The 17,231-nt window shown below is 36.3% G+C and overlaps 1 pseudogene; it reads right to left on the reverse strand.

Annotated features, from left to right (window-relative positions):
- Nucleotides 1-17,231, reverse strand: part of LOC107743459 (seizure protein 6-like) — a 41,041-nt pseudogene that overhangs the window by 13,453 nt on the left and 10,357 nt on the right.

Here is a 17,231-nt window from a genome sequence, read left to right on the forward strand (position 1 = left end):
CACACACACACACACACACACACAGACATGAGGGATTCTGTCTGATTAGCTACATATACCGTTCAAAAGTATGTAAGACCTGTTTTTTCTTTTATGTCTGTATGTCTTGCTGACAGTGATGTCTCTGAGTGCTGCCCATGTAACAATTCTGTCTCTCTGAATGAGCTGTCTGCCTGAAAATAAATGTCTAGTGTGTATTAGGACATTTCTTTGCCCATGTAGACACATACACACACACATATCCAAACAGACAGATGCTGTCTGTCTCCTCTGTAAAACAACCTCAACATGTTTACACTGAGGAGTACCATCTGTATCTAACCCCTCAAGGACTCTAGCATGAGAAATGATGTTTTATTCCTGAGGCTTATTTCCATTACATTATTCTACAAACCAATCAGTACTAATATTTGTTTTCTGTAGGCCAGACTCAGTAAGAATCATATAGCAAATAGATTTTTTCCTTTTAACATATAGGCAAATCATTAAAAACATAGCACAAAACAGTGAGATGTTACCTCTATACCGCAGAAGTAATAAGCCAGGCTGAGCGGGCCATTCACTGCTGAACTGCACTGAGATCTGGTTGCTAGAGCTCCGCAGCACCAGACCCCTGGATAACACTGAGTTGTTGGCAAGTATTGAGGCCACAGGTCCACCTAGATCCTCCAGAACCGCCTCCATCCCGTCATCCAAACTCGCATTCAGCACCTACAGCACAAGGGCAGAATCAGATCAAAACGTAGGCTGTGATATTCCAGACTTACATGATTGCATCTGTGTAAATATCTATTAGAATCAGCTCAACTGAAAGTGTGTTTTGGGTGTACTTCAGTGGGTCCAGAATATGAAAGGGTGTGTGGAGGTTCCTCTGATCGGTTTTGTTGCATGTGCCTCTGAGATAAGCATACTGACTCAGAGCTGATACTGATACACACTGATATGTTTTTACCGCTGTGAGAGCAGCACAGGTGCTACACAATTTTCTTGTTGCATTACAGATATTAATTCACTTTGAGAATTTGTACCAAGCATTGGAGAATTAGATATCTGGGGGGAAAAAATAGCAGTTTCTTGGAAATGCTATCAACAGAACAGAAATAAAATATCAGAATTAAATTCACATATTCCAAAAGTTTATTAAAATAACTTCCAATAATTTTCACAGACCTTTTAAGTACCGATTAATTTAAAATATTAAATAATAATGTTTCATTCATTAATTTATTCATTCGAATACGATTCAGGAACCACACTGGTCGCGCTGTATGATTTTGATTCACTAAAGGGAATCGACATATAAGAATCATTAATATTTATCCTACTACACTGGTCGCGCTGTATGTTTTTTGGTCCACTAAAAAGAATCGGCTCAACATAAGAGATTCGTTCGTTCGGGAACCGGACTACACTGGCGTCCAGTTTTGTTTTAGCGCGATGTATTGATTCAATAAAAGAAACCGGCTCAAAAGAGTCAATCGTTCTGAAATCAAACCACACTGCTCTCGCGGTATATTTTGGGCTGTAAGTTTAGTAGCGGCGTTGCTGCGGTAAGTTAGTAGTTTGCATTCGCAAAAGAATGCACGTTTGAGAACCTAATGAAACCGAAATTTAAGAAATTCATTCGGTCCTGGTATTTTTTTCAAAGGCGGAACTCGGTTCCTAACTCTAATGAACTCGAATTGCAGGTAATTTTGTGACAAACTGTGTCTTTTAGCCGTTACTGCGTTGAAAACAAAACGGTATAAAAGTCCATTTAAAGAGACACATAATACTTTATTCCATCATTTCCTTATATGGTAGCTATTTTAAAAACCAAGTGATATTTGCAAACAAATAATGCTAGACCCAGAGCAGAGTTTACACAGACCTTCCTTCTTTACTTGTAAATGAAGCCACATAAAATAATAATTTGAAAGAGGGTGAAGGAGCTGATAACCTGTAGAAAAAAATGGCATATATTTGAATACATGCATGATAAGTTTAGCTTCATATTTCCGATGCCTTTGCTTTTCTCTTTCCCTTGTGATTTGTCAGTCTCACGCTGAGAGGAATAACCATCCCTGACACTCTTTTGCTTTACATCTCCCTGCTTTTTATGACACATACCGGAGCCAAGGTGAAATTAATACAGCAATCTCTCCAACTGAGACCTTGACTGAAAAACTCATTTCAGATGTGGTGGCAAGACCCTGAAATTCTCCTCAGGTTCAAGCGACTCCTTTCTGTGAATATTAGCTCATTTGCTCTGCTATAATTTGAGCTTTTTAAACTCAAAAGCCAACTGAACAAGCACAAAGGCCTTAATTTCCATAAACTAGGTTTAAAAGTGTGTCATCAGATGTTCGGTTAATGCTCCCTGACACCTGAGCTGGGAAGGGTTAGCAGGGCAGTGCGTATGGAATAATATGAGCGCTGTCATGGTCAACAGGTCAACAAGCAATTAAAATGAAACGGTGTTGAGAATCTTAATGATTTTTGGCCTTTCACAGGACCTTTGAGGACTCCAACAGACCAGTTTGTGGAAAGTTAATAAGGGTCTAGCCGACAGAGCACTGGACCCTGGAGAGATGGCACTGTGAATACAAGGTACCTCTAATTATAGCTCAACTGAAACTCCAGTTTCACTACTAAACACTGTCCACCCGTTCATCAGCACACAAGCATTGATTAGATCAAGAGCTTCTCACAACTAATAGACCTTCTATTAGGGCTGCACGATAAATCGCATGCGATATTTAACGCGCATCTTGTCAGTAAAGTCGGTTCTTTAATCAGCGGTAAATCTCCATCATGTGCCGTTGTTCACCGACAAGCTGCGCAAAACATGCGCAAAATATGATCGTGGTTTTGCGCAGCTTGTCAGTGAACAACGGCTCTGTGTAGTTAATGCTGCTTCATGTGAAATCCCGCACATGATGGAGATTTACCGCTGATTACAGAATGGCTTTACTGACAAGATGCGCGTTAAATATCGCATGCGATTTATCGTGCAGCCCTACCTTCTATGAAAGAATATATATTAAGGAGGTATAATTTTGAGCGAAGCTGACTCATGTACTTCAGCATCTGTTCCACAAATGACAGTAAATGGGCGTGAATCACCACAACCTTGGTCACATAAAAGATAATGGTTGATGGCCAATCAGCACAAGCACAAGCTGAGCTAGAAATATTGTCACATAATTCATAGCAGTATCAGAAAACACATAAACCAGAGGCTTTTAATATGGACATGAAAATACACTGTGAAGTTCTGAATTCTGTGAGTAGTACTTTAGAAAAAGAAATGAAGAATGTTTTTAGTATTGTTATATATGGTTAAGGCCAATTACTGGATTGAATTAATAATGACATATCCAAAAAGTCTGTGAAAAGTAATTTTTTTCCATAACCTTTTTACATTTATTTCTTTCTGAAATTATTTAATCATTTGACAATGGAATTGCATCTCTTTTTTTGCCAGATATGGGCATAATGGTTTTGCAGTTCACTTCTTCTGAGGTTGGAACCCACAACTGTTAGCGGTCCAGATCTTTAACCACTTTGCTACACCACCCACCTATCACACTATAACACCGGAAAACCTGCAGTTATAGACTTTTTAACCTCTAAATAGTCACTATCGAAAACACAACTCTAGAACTCTAGAAAAACATCCATTTACAAACAAATGCATCCAGTGTGCCTTTAGCATCCCCTTCCAGAGCAAGCACATTTCAAAATCACTGGCTTTAAATTGGCCACTTGGAGAATTACAAATGCCTGGAAAGAGCAGTTATTTTTAACAAGTCTTGTTTTTGCAAGATGAAAAAAAAGCAAACAGACGATCACAACGTTTTAAGTTTGTAGGATACACTTGCGATCAATTCAGTACATTCAACTTTTATACTCACTATAATATCCTCAAACATAAAAACTCTTTAGCATTTTCATAATTGGCCTCAACTCAATAAGATCAATATGCATTACAAATGAAAAAATGTTGACTTCAGACATAAATGAAAAATGTCAGCTGTTGGTGAATATTGCAAGCAATTACTCAGAAAACCAAATTCACCAAAGCACAGAGATCAACTTGTAGTCAAAATCCTGATGAAGCCATCACATCTAAAATGTTCAGAAAATCAAGTGAGTGTCACATGTATGATTCAGCAGAGAACAGAGCCGCTCTCCTCCAACATATCTACTGTAGGGCTTTTTAGAGGGAATTTTGTTTCATTTGACACGGCAGCTGTGCTGCAGTCAAACACACTGATACGTGAACATGACGGTCCTCCTGGAACTCCATACGGAAACTTTCACAACTTCAGACTGGAGGCCTTTATAAATGCCTGAGAGAGAATTGGCAGCATCTGTCTGCATGTCTCTAAAACTTTTCTGTGTGATGTTCTGTCTCCTCACAATCAGTTTTTAAAGGCACTTCTCTCTCTTCTGATCAATCCAAAATTAGAGGTCTGAGAAATTGCAGTGCATTCGATCGAACCATATCGAGTTGACGGCTGACAGGAACAATAACAAGTTCCACTTGATTGCATGAAACGCAGAATAAACAGTGTCTGCGATACTTCATTTGCTCAAAATGAACGGTTTGTTCTCTCTTGGCTTGAGTAATAAAGTAAGACATTTTGTAAATACTCTTTGCAACTAATGAGTTCTTCTAAGAACTCTGTTGTTCATAATCAAACTAGTTTATCAAAGATATCATTCTGCGATTTGAAGCGGTCACTAATATCATTGATCTTTTTCCTTAACTGAATAATTTAACTATGCTGTTTCTTCATTTTTTAAAATTCTCAATTGTATTGTATTTCTTACATTATTGGCACACATTCAAGCATTGTTCCTCTATCTATAGCAATTTTACAATTGCAGTGGACTGTATGCAGTTGTCAGGCTTGTCAGTCCATACTTGCTATTTAGGAAAATTAATATTTATCGCATCTCCATTTAGTTATGCAGAAAGCTCAGAAGAGAATATCTTGTCATACTGAGCCTGTAGGGACAGGCTGAGACTTTTTAAATTTCTATATACACTTATGAAATTTCAATGTTAAATGCAGAGGAGATGAAAATGACACTCTGTGCCCTTGAGAGACAAAGATGTGCCAGAGAGATGCTTCTCCTAATCTGCATATGATAAAAGCGTTAGATGAAAAAGTACTGACCTGAATCTCAATACCATAACCCAGATATACAGTAACCAGGCAGGTGCAATGAATGTGGGAATCAAATGAGACATCCGGGGGGAGCTCAATATAACCCTCAGCGTCTGTGAAGTTCATATCGCAGTGAGCTGGAAAAAGAAAGACAGAGAGAGAGAAAAGGGCACCATTCTGAAGTCACCCCTTTTACAGCCGTCTTATGTTTGGTTGGCTGTGCAATAATCCTCCATTAGCTCTGAGGCCTGTGCATTGTCATAGAGATCAACATCCATATCCATCTATATCTTTCATCCATATCTAGCCATATCCATCTGTAGCTGTCCATATCCATCTATATCCATATTTATCTACCTGTCTAAATCCATCTATATCCTCTGTATCTAGTTATGTTTATCCATCCATATCTATTCATATCCATCTATCCATATTCATATATATCTACATCCGTATCTATAATTAATTATACATATCTGTCCATTCATATCTATCCATACCCATCAATTTCCATATCTATCTATCCATATCAATCTATATATATCTATCTATCCATACCCATCTATATCCATCTGTTTCTATCCATACCCATTTATATCATATCTATCTATCCATCTATATCTATCTGTATCTATCCATATCTATATCTTTCTATCCATATGCATCTATATCCTCCAGATCTAGCATCCATACCTAGCCATTTCTCTCTATATCTATCTATCTATCTATCTATCTATCTATCTATCGATCTATATTCATCTATATCCTTCCATGTTCTCATATGTCCATTCATATCTATATCCATATTTATCTACCTGTCCAAATCCATCTATGTCCTCTGTATCTAGCCATCCATATCTATTCATATCCATATATATATATTCATATACAACTGCAAATTAATTATACATATCTGTCCATTCATATCTATCCATACCCATCAATTTCCATATCTATCTATCCATATCAATCTATATATATCTATCTATCCATACCCATCTATATCCATCTGTTTCTATCCATACCCATTTATATCATATCTATCTATCCATCTATATCTATCTGTATCTATCCATATCTATATCTTTCTATCCATATGCATCTATATCCTCCAGATCTAGCATCCATACATAGCCATTTCTCTCTATATCTACAATCCATATCTATCTATCTATCTATCTATCTATATTCATCTATATCCTTCCATGTCCTCATATGTCCATTCATATCTATATCCATATTTATCTACCTGTCCAAATCCATCTATGTCCTCTGTATCTAGCCATCCATATCTATTCATATCCATATATCCACATTCATATACAACTGCATATCTGTCTATAATTATTATACATATCTATCCATCCATATCTATCCTTATCCATCTATCCATATCCATATTCATCTATATCCTTCCATGTTCTCATATGTCCATTCATATCTATATCCATATTTATCTACCTGTCCAAATCCATCTATGTCCTCTGTATCTAGCCATCCATATCTATTCATATCCATATATCCACATTCATATACAACTGCATATGTCTATAATTATTATACATATCTATCCATCCATATCTATCCTTATCCATCTATATCCATTTATACTCATCTATCTATCCAAACCCATCTATATCCATCCATATCTATCCATATCCATCTATCCATATTCATATATATCTACATCCGTATCTATAATTAATTATACATATCTGTCCATTCATATCTATCCATACCCATCAATTTCCATATCTATCTATCCATATCAATCTATATATATCTATCTATCCATACCCATCTATATCCATCTGTTTCTATCCATACCCATTTATATCATATCTATCTATCCATCTATATCTATCTGTATCTATCCATATCTATATCTTTCTATCCATATGCATCTATATCCTCCAGATCTAGCATCCATACATAGCCATTTCTCTCTATATCTATCTATCTATCTATCTATCTATCTATCTATCTGTCGATCTATATTCATCTATATCCTTCCATGTTCTCATATGTCCATTCATATCTATATCCATATTTATCTACCTGTCCAAATCCATCTATGTCCTCTGTATCTAGCCATCCATATCTATTCATATCCATATATCCACATTCATATACAACTGCATATCCGTCTATAATTATTATACATATCTATCCATCCATATCTATCCTTATCCATATCCATTTATACTCATCTATCTATCCAAACCCATCTATATCCATCCATATCTATCCATATCCATATCCATATCCATCTATCCATATTCATATATATCTACATCCGTATCTATAATTAATTATACATATCTGTCCATTCATATCTATCCATACCCATCAATTTCCATATCTATCTATCCATATCAATCTATATATATCTATCTATCCATACCCATCTATATCCATCTGTTTCTATCCATACCCATTTATATCATATCTATCTATCCATCTATATCCATCTGTATCTATCCATATCTATATCTTTCTATCCATATGCATCTATATCCTCCAGATCTAGCATCCATACATAGCCATTTCTCTCTATATCTACAATCCATATCTATCTATCTATCTATCTATCTATATTCATCTATATCCTTCCATGTCCTCATATGTCCATTCATATCTATATCCATATTTATCTACCTGTTCAAATCCATCTATGTCCTCTGTATCTAGCCATCCATATCTATTCATATCCATATATCCACATTCATATACAACTGCATATCTGTCTATAATTATTATACATATCTATCCATCCATATCTATCCTTATCCATCTATCCATATCCATTTTATCTGTTTCTATCCATACCCATTTATATCATATCTATCTATCCATCTATATCCATCTGTATCTATCCATATCTATATCTTTCTATCCATATGCATCTATATCCTCCAGATCTAGCATCCATACATAGCCATTTCTCTCTATATCTACAATCCATATCTATCTATCTATCTATCTATCTATATTCATCTATATCCTTCCATGTCCTCATATGTCCATTCATATCTATATCCATATTTATCTACCTGTCCAAATCCATCTATGTCCTCTGTATCTAGCCATCCATATCTATTCATATCCATATATCCACATTCATATACAACTGCATATGTCTATAATTATTATACATATCTATCCATCCATATCTATCCTTATCCATCTATCCATATCTATCCATACCCATTTATATCATCCGTATCTATCCATATCCATCTATATAATATCTATCCATCCATATCCAACTATATCCTCCAGGTCTAGCCATCCATATCTTGCCATATTTATCTATATCTACCATCCATATCTATCTATTTATTCATATCCATCTATATCTATCAATGTCCTCATATATCCATCCATATCTATTCATATCTAGCATCCATATCAATCTATTTAATTTTCTATCCATATGCATCTATAACCATCCATATCTATATCCATCCATATCAATCTGTTTTAATGTTCTCTTTGTACTGTACCTGGAGATGTCTCAGAGGAATATCCTGGTGTGGTTTTCCCCTCCGGCCTCCGTGGTTCTTTCTTAGGTGAAGTTGACCGAGACAGTGGTGGCAAAGTGCTTTCCTTGTCAAAAGATTTCTTTGTTGTTGTGTTGAGAGCTGTCTTTTGACCTGTGCTTGTAGGAGTGCTTATTGGAATGGTGGGGTTTGTGAGAGGCTGAGAGGTGACTACCATCTTCTCTGATGTTCTACTACGGCTCTTGCTGGGCCTTCTTTGTTCCACAGATGTTGCCGCAGTCATGGTCAATGTGGTCGCAAGGTCAGTGAAGAATGTTGCATCCTCCTGAGGCACCAGAAGTGAATGTTCAGTGTTAGATGTAGAGGTAGAGACTGTTGGCATGGTGTGCGTTGCCTCTTTAAAAAACTGCTGATCTCCCTCAAAGCTCTTGGTTAGCAGAGCTGAGTGGAGTTTGAGCAGTCTTAGGTTGGGGAGGATTGGTACCGCATCTGTTGTGAGCTGCTGGACGTCAGTTGGTGGCTCCTGTTTGCTGGTGAAAGGGTCAAACTCGCTCTCTGATTCTGACTCTCCTCCTCTCCGAGTTTGTACAGTTCCATCCTCTGCAAAGTCCAAACAGATTGAAAATTAATACTAACAAACCTAATTCTGTCTAAGACAGTGATTTTTAAACTGGGCTATACAGATCCCCAGGGGGCCATCGTACAATTTGAAAGATTAAAAGAAAAAAATGGATTTAAATATATATATATATATATATATATATACACACACACACACACACACACACATTCATATAACAACTATTTATTTTTACAAATAATGCTCAAAAAGTCATTGTACAAAAGTTTTGTAATGCTATTTGAATATTCTATTTTTAATGTATTAAGGCAATGCTTCCCTGCAAAGTAATTATTTGTAGCTTAGGAGTGACACAAAAGGTTCAATATTGTTGTGATCTTCAGTGCTGAAGAACAGCAGCATCTTTCAGGGACAAGAAAGCATGAGGCAATTACAGCACGTCTTTCATCTCAAGATTAACACACCTCACTAGACAGGAGAGCTCTCAGAAGGGTTCAGAGAGAGAGAGAGAGAGAGAGCTGTAAAATGACAGCCGGCACTTCAGGCCTGAAAGTCTCAACAAATGTTTATGATCAGAAACAAACTGTAATCAGAAAGACAGGCCTCATTTGCCACTGAGAGGAAGTGAGTCATTCGAGCATATCATTCAGACACAAAGATTCTTAAAAGCATGTTTGATAAAAAATATAAAAGTCCAGTTTGATCAAAAACAGCCATTATGAGAATGTCAGAGACTGTTGTTGATCATTCTTTGACTTTTAAATGCGTCATACCATTCAGACTGCATGCACTCCCTCAGATTTCAAACAAAATTATTTTAATCTTTGATAATTAAGTTGCATGATTGTTAAAAAACGGTAAACAAAAAAGAAAGAAAAATAAATATACCTTCTAAAGATCATTGAGTCTAAATTGAGAATTCTGTAATTTCCTACCCTGTCTTTCAAAACTTGAATGACCTTTTTTTCTGTGGAATATGAAAGTTATTATCAAAATGTCAAATCTGTTCTTTTCCATACAGTGAAAATGCTTGATGATCACTGGCTTGAAGGTCTAGTTGTAATATACAGTATATATATATATATATTTTTTAATTAATTAATTTTTATTTTTTTATTTATATATATATATATATATATATATATATATACATATATTCACACTTTTAAAGCCAGTGACTACAAAAAAGCTATTGAACATTTCCACCACTACTGCACATGTTGGCATCTCTCTGATATTTGATATTTGTAACATTTCACTGAGGTGTGAAGGAAATTCTTTTGTTTTCCTGCTCGTGTGATATAGCTGTGCTGAAAATAACATCTGGAGTTGTTTTATCTGTCAGGAAGTGCTTCCATTATTGAGACGTGCGAGGGAAACGCTGTACTGAACTGCTGTCAGATCATCTGTCTCTTTATAATCATTCCTATAGGATTACAGCAGCTCTCCACTGCAACTTTAATACTGTCTGGCTTGAGGAAAAGTCAGCTGCAAATGTATAGACTCTCTTATGCTAACACACAAGTCCCTATAATTGTGCAGTTTTGCTAAATCAGTCTTAAAAGGACAGTTCGCCTAAAAATGAAACTTCTGTCATAATTTCTTCACCCTCATGTCGCTCCCAAATCATGATTTTTCAGATTTTCCACCCTAGTTCTCAAATCTCAGTCCTCCTTTCAATATTCTGCATGAAGACAGAAAATCATATGGATTTGGAACAACACTGAGGGTAAGTAAATGATGACAGATTTTAATTTTTAGCCTAATTACCTCTTTTAAAGTGTTTTGTGACAACCAGAGACAATCATCAAGGTTTATTTTGCCTTCATAGTCCTATACATCTCATGAATGGCTTCAAAATAAAGCTGTAAGAAGACTGTGAACCTCAGAAGAGCAGAGACCTCTGAGACCTGCTATTGTTTCTGCATTCAAACAGCATGAGATCTCGAGTGTGTTTTTACTCCCTAATTAGGGAACTATATGACAGTGTGTTCTAACAGGATGTAGCTTGGCGACACAGTGAAGACAGTAAGAGATAAAAAGAACATCACTGACACAGACTGTAAATGGCAGACGAAAAAGGGATCAGAGATTTGGAGACCAGCGCACAGTTAAACTCTCAGCGGGAGCTATGGCTCTGCTTTATTATTGGATCAGCCCGTAGTATGGTGCCAGTGAACACTGGTGGAAGGCAGAATGAAGATCATCAATTGTGGATTGTAATTGTTTTGTTGGCGCGAAAATTTTAATAAAAGGTCAGAAAGCTGAAACCTCCATTGGGTGCATTCAAATCTCTGGATGTTTCTTTGTCTTATTGCTTTGTATACTTGTTTTAATCTTTATCCAGTCTTCACAAATTGCTATAATTTAATTTAATTGTCCATTAAACCAGCAATAAGGAAAGAAACAAATATGCTGTTTGCGTGCCGTTAATACTGATAAATAACTGAATTGAAAATACACATTTGGGAGTCCAACTAGCTGAAAACTAGCTTGGCCAAGCTGGGAGACCAGCTTAAACTAGCTAAGACTAGATTTAGCCAGCTTTATTTCAGCAGAGTAGCATGAACTAGTCAGCCTATGCTGGTAGACATTTTTACTACAACATCTGTCAGCAAAAAGCATTAATGTCATTGACAGCCATTCAAAATATAATTGTGAATTATATGACCAATGTTGTGATCGTTAACGGAAACTAAAACAAACTAAAACTATAAAAAAAAAAAAAAAAAAAAAAAAAAAAAACATTTTTTAATTAAAAAAAAGCAAAAAAAAATAAAATCTTAAAAAAATGTATTAAAATATACTGTATATGCTTATAAAACTGAAATTAAATAAGTGTGTTAAAATGACTAAAATTAAATAAATTTGTACAAGTTTTAAAAATAATTTAAAAAAATATTTAAAAACATTAAACAAAAACAGCAAAATTACTAAAATTAAAATTAAGTAAATTCAAAATATTAATAAATAATGTAATAGTAAATAAGTTATAGTAAAATAGCAAAATCTGACTAAAAGTTTTTTAGCAAAGAACATATACATAATAATATTTCACAGATATTTTATATTAAAGATTATATTTTTATTGTGGCCACATTATGTAAAATATATATAAATATAAAGAAGGCATTGGATAGGCCTAAAAATTTTACATAAAAAAAAACTTACTCTCATCAATATTATTGAATAATAAGTACATCTACATTTAAAGGGGTCATATGATGCGATTTAAATTTTCCCTTTCTCTTTGGAGTGTTACAAGCTCTTGGTGCATAAAGAAGATCTGTAAAGTTGCAAAGACTAAAGTCTCAAATCCAAAGAGATATTCTTTATAAAAGTTAAGAGTCAACCACACCTACCTAAAACGGCTCGTTCTAACACGCCCCCACATGTCTACATCACGATGTGGGAAGATTTGCATAACGCCGCCCAAATGTTCACGCAAAGAAAGAAGGCGTAACTTTTATTCTCGCTGTAGTATTGTTGTTGCCGCCGCCATGTCGTGAAGGCGCTGTGTGTTTCGTTGTGAAAGCGAAACTACTTTGGTTGGCCTTCCAAAAGAGGACGATATCTGCTTCGTCATGCCTAGAGCTGATCCGTGCTGGTTGCTGAGGAAATACGTTCAACTTCGCACTGTGGATCGCCGGATCTGCTTTCCCCGTGGACGAAGCGGAGTCCAGCCCGGGGTCGTCACATGTCCTTCCGGACGCTCCGTCGTTGAAATCGCCGGCCGCGCCGTTCTCAAGCCCGCCGCCTCTGCTCACTGTACATTTTATTAGCTTAACTTTATCAGATTAGCTGGTTTTGTTTCCAGAATTAAAAAGCTAGCAAATATTCAAAAGTTAGCAAATATTCTGTGACATTAAAGCAACTCAATCTTTTGTTTACAAACACATCTGCTGCTGACTGCAATTAAAATGCTACGTGCTCTTGTTTCTCCAAGACCATAAATCACACAATAAATCTGGGAGCATAAACTGGATTCTTTCCTCACATTGTTTAGAGGCTCACAAACTGCTCACAAACACATCCTCCTTTCATCCCATAATCTCTTTCCAATAAACAGATCTAAAGCCTTAAAATAGCTGTAAATCAAGCACTGACCTCACAATCTCTCTCCTATTAAGAACACATAGAGCATATGTCACTCCAGAGTGAATCCCATTTATCAAGATGACACTTTCTGTAATAGAAGTGTGATCAGATCATTCCAGTGGCAATAAACAGCTGCTTCGCAAAGCCACAATGTCAAACCTTCCAGTCAGATTAAACCTGAAGCTGTAGACAGTCATTCATCTCTAAAAGAGGCAATTCAACCGTGTTTTTATAGACTGTGACATGGAAAGACTAATCCCAGTGCACTTCTGCAAATAAATAACACCTTTAAGGGCACAATACAGCCCATATAATGTTGAATTTTCCTTAGACTCAAGCTGACACATGCATTATAGTCTATTTCAGATAACTCCTCCCCTAAACGGCATGTAAAAGCAAATAAAAAAAGTGTGGTTGGTCACTTTACATGTCAGTCAGGCAGGCAGCCTAAAGTCAAGCTAAGTCTTTCACATATCCAGCATGTTTTTTTTTCTAGCCTGTGAGAATCCCGCAGAGAGACGTAGAGAGTGCTGAGGTATTTAAATAGTCTGAAATTGCTTTTATTCGCTTTGGCAGGCAGGTGTCAGAGTGCAGAGTGCTGCAAGTCAACATGTCAAAAAACATAAACGGCCAAAACAAAGGTCCTACCTGCCCAACAGACATCAGTACGAACCACAATATTAGAGCTGACACTGATGGATGAAGCTCTCGGTTCTTAAAAAGATAGAGAGTGTTTGTGATTGTCTAGCTCCCAGAATGGGAGAAAGTGGACCCTGAGTTTCGAAATGGATCCTTACAGATGAGAACAAACCACTGAACTGACAAAACCAAATCAATAGCACAAGTTCAATTTTGGACAGGGACGAACCAAACCCTGTTCCACAATGCAATGCAGTTGTTTGTGATTGTCTAGCTCCCAGAAAGTGGACCCTGAGTTTCGAAATGGATCCTTACAGATGAGAACAAACCACTGAACTGACAAAACCAAATCAATAGCACAAGTTCAATTTTGGACAGGGACGAACCAAACCCTGTTCCACAATGCAATGCAGTTGACCTTTCATTTTCAATTGGGAGTAATATCAACTGCGCTTTTTAAGATTTTTCACACATTTGATCAGACTTCCAAAAGTTAAGACATTTCTACACAAAATTGTATATATATATTTATTTATTTATTTAATGAGATGCTACACTGTCATGTCTCATTAAGGCTACGTTTACACTAGTGCGTTTTCGTTTTTAAAATGCATAACTTTTGCTATGGTTATGCCTGTTGTTTACACTACTCCAGTGTTTTCGACCCTCGAAAAAACGGAGACTTTCAAAAACGCTGCAGACCCCATTTTAGTTTGAAAACTCCGGGGTTGCGTTTCAGTGTATCCGGACCAAAACGGAGACTTTTGAAAACAATGGCGTGGCTGCCAACATTCGCTCTGCGTATCCTTGACGGCCGTGTAAACAATAACATCATGCTCATTGTTGTACCTGCATGAATGGTAATGTGACATCTGTTTTCAGTTGTGTAGTGTGGATGGAGATCGTTTCTGAAACGCAGAGAAAGCGCAAGTGTAGACGAGGAACATTTTCATTTTAAAACGCAGTTTTAAAACGAAAACGCACTAGTGTAAACAGGGCCTAAATTGCATGCTTAATTCAGCAAGTTAAATAAATATAACTTGCTCTGTTAAGCATGCAATTTAATGAGATATGTTACCGTGCATTAAAATACTGTTTAAAACATCCAATGTTGCATATACTGTGTTTTCACATTTTTTCACTTTAAAAAAAATAAAGGCAGTATAATGTGTGTGTGTGTGTGTGTGTGTATACACTTTTTTTTACAAGTTTACATTTTATAATAAACCACTTTTGGGCAGCAGGAAGAGAAAGCAAAAGTTGACTCACGCTCAACGCCAAACAAAATAAAGCGTAGTTGTGTAGGTGTTAGTGAACAGCACGTAGCCTATCATTTACTGAGCTCATACATTAGCAGCTCTTCTCTGACACACAGCTTAGCCATGTGGAAAAAGTGCTGTTATACCTGAAAGCGCATGATTTAATTGTTGGCAGCTTGTGGAATATATTAAAGTGTGGACGTTCAGACAGCTTTCCACCCACATGGAGGAGAGGTCACTGCATTTCTGTCCTGATGAAACCTGTTAAAAATTGAGCCGCTTCGTGGACCTCAAAATAAAGGCCGTTGCATTATGAGTTTGTTATTAACATCATCTTACTGATACTGCTGCCTGCACAGTCATTACGTCATAAGATGAATGACAGCCATCAGTCAAAGGAAAAGTGAAATAAGATACACAGGGAATGTGCATACTGTACATATAAAATTATTATATATATATATATATATATTTATTTATTATTTTTTTTTTTTTACATATATACAGTATGATAGAATGGTAATATATTTATCTTGTTTTATTGTGTCATCTTAAGTGTTTGAAGACATTGCAGGGCATTCCAAATGAACAAATTCTGGCAAGTGAAGTGAAGTTCTACAAATGTCCCCTGCTCAGTGTGTAGGGAGCAGTGAGAGAGGACCATGAGAATCGGAACACAGCTACAGACAATAAACTTCTGGGGCTTACTGAAGAAGAACAACTGATTTCATCAAAGAGATAAACAACAAAACCCTTTCCTGCGTTCTGAGGTATCCCTGCTGTCTCTGGATTTAATCTAAGCTGAGTTTGAATTTAGCGTCATATCCGTTCAAATCCAGTTCTATGATTAATACAGCATCGCTATACATGTTCGATATCAAAGGGAAATGCACCGGGATTGAAAAGCTCTAGTGTTTTCAAACAGCTCTAGACTCCTGTAGGTTTAGTGAGGCCAATTTTTCAGGAGGTTATCCCATGACAGTTTGCACAGAAGGAGGGAGAGAACATGCCCAAGGAAATAATAATGATCTTATTTGGCCATCCGTCTCCTGAAGCATGCTGTAAATCCAGAGGAACATTGTTATAAGATCAGAAATAGTCTGCGCTTTCTAAGTAAGGGTTTGATTTGTTATTCACCTCTCCCTTTTTGTATCTCTCTCTCTCCCTATTTACCTTTCTCTCTCTTTGCTTTCCTATGCTTAAAAGTGTCACTTTCCCCCATTCCTTCACAGTGCAATCTGTGCAGTGAGATTTAAACAAAGCATTGTGGGTAATAAAACAAAACATATTTAGATAATCACTACTGTCATTCTGCACTATAGAAAAGATTACATATTATAAACGTTATATTAGATTGTATTAGTTTTTAAGGTGATTCGAGCCAAAGAATAAACATTTGTTAGATTTTTGTACTCATTTGAAATATGTAATTAAGACATAATCCATTCGGAAGACGCAAGCTTGTGCGAATTTCGTTGTGATACCAAGTTCAAGTTTGGCATCTCTGACTTGCAAATTTGTATTGAAGACTGCAGGTTTACAGAATTGCAGGAAAGAGTTGAATAGCCTGTAATATTATAAATAACAGCTCACCTATAGCATAAAAAAAGGAAAATTCTTCTGTTTCTTTAATCTAAAATGTAAAATGAATTCTAGGTAATTCTAGATTTTCTCTGTACACGAGGAACACACGCATGTGCAAATACTCAAATCTCATAGGCAGCCTCACTAAGACTCTTTCATTCTGCACCAAACTCTTCAGAAAACAATTGATCAGAGTGACAGGAGAGAGAGAGAAAGCGTAATGCATGCTATTTGAAAGAACAAAGGCCTGTGAGGAAATGACAGCTTGTCAGAAACAAATAAAGCCATGGAAGTGAAGAGAAAACAACACAAGGCATAACGCTAACAAACAGAGGTAAAGTAAACAGACACTGGTTTATCTATGCGCTTGCATATGCCTTTATATTTCTGCTTACATTTTTTTAATCTC

The sequence above is a fragment of the Sinocyclocheilus rhinocerous genome, unplaced genomic scaffold (assembly GCF_001515625.1).
Source record: "Sinocyclocheilus rhinocerous isolate Xijiao unplaced genomic scaffold, SAMN03320098_v1.1 scaffold106, whole genome shotgun sequence".
In the NCBI taxonomy this organism is placed as follows: domain Eukaryota; kingdom Metazoa; phylum Chordata; class Actinopteri; order Cypriniformes; family Cyprinidae; genus Sinocyclocheilus; species Sinocyclocheilus rhinocerous.